Here is an 891-nt window from a genome sequence, read left to right on the forward strand (position 1 = left end):
TAACTGCCCCTTTAGTGCCTGTTAAACTTCCCAAAACCAGGTCCCACCGAGATTTGAACTCGGATCGCTGGATTCAGAGTCCAGAGTGCTAACCATTACACCATGGAACCACGGCTGTATCAGACTATAGTGGGAGACTTCGACACATGAACCACCAAGATTATGCATTGCAATTAGTATCAATCTTGTGGCGAGTTTGTGACATTATTGCTGAAAGTAATGGAACAAATGAAACGCCAAAATCCAGGAGTTACAGATAAAAGATTTAAGAGGCATTCAGAGTGTTGGGATTAAAGCCTGTGGCAGTTCAGTAAATACGGATAAAATGCTTATAGACTTGCTCTGCAAGTGACAACCAGCAACAAAGTGAACATGGCTGACATGTTGTCGGAAAGTAGTGCGAGCAATGGCTAATATAGTCAGGATGGCCGAGCGGTCTAAGGCGCTGTGTCCAGGTCACAGTCTCCTCTGGAGGTGTCGGTTCGAATCTCACTTCTGACATGAACATTTTCACTGGAGCAGCATCTTTCTTTCATTCATTCAGAATACCTCAGAGTGACCCAGGGGCAGGAATAAAACCTTGCTGGGGAAATGATATATTACTTACAGGCACAGAGGCACACACTGCAGTGGGATTCTGGACAGGGACTGAAGCTTGAACTGTCTCACGGGCTGGAGCCTGTAAGAGAATAACATTTGTTAAAATGAAATCACAATTTACAACATAATCAAACCTTAAATGATTATTTCATACAGCCAATATTTTTGAAATAACAATTTGAAGGGGTACCTCTCTGGGTGCTGGGCAGTGTATACCGGTTCTTTAAAGCGCTGTCTTTTTTTCGACCGAGGAAGGGGTGAGAAGGGGTGGCTCAACAGCCTGTCCCCATA

At 44.2% G+C, this 891-nt stretch overlaps 1 non-coding gene across 1 annotated transcript; it reads right to left on the reverse strand.

Moving 5' to 3' along the window:
• Positions 1-38: 38 nt before the first annotated feature.
• trnaq-cug (transfer RNA glutamine (anticodon CUG)) lies at positions 39-110 on the reverse strand. Its single transcript has one exon. It is a non-coding gene; the product is annotated as a tRNA-Gln (tRNA).
• Between the last annotated feature and the right edge of the window lie 781 nt (positions 111-891).

Source organism: Seriola lalandi, unplaced genomic scaffold, assembly GCF_002814215.2.
Source record: "Seriola lalandi dorsalis isolate HSWRI2012SDOR001 ecotype SW California unplaced genomic scaffold, Sedor1 jcf7180002054688, whole genome shotgun sequence".
NCBI classification, from domain to species: Eukaryota; Metazoa; Chordata; class Actinopteri; order Carangiformes; family Carangidae; genus Seriola; species Seriola lalandi.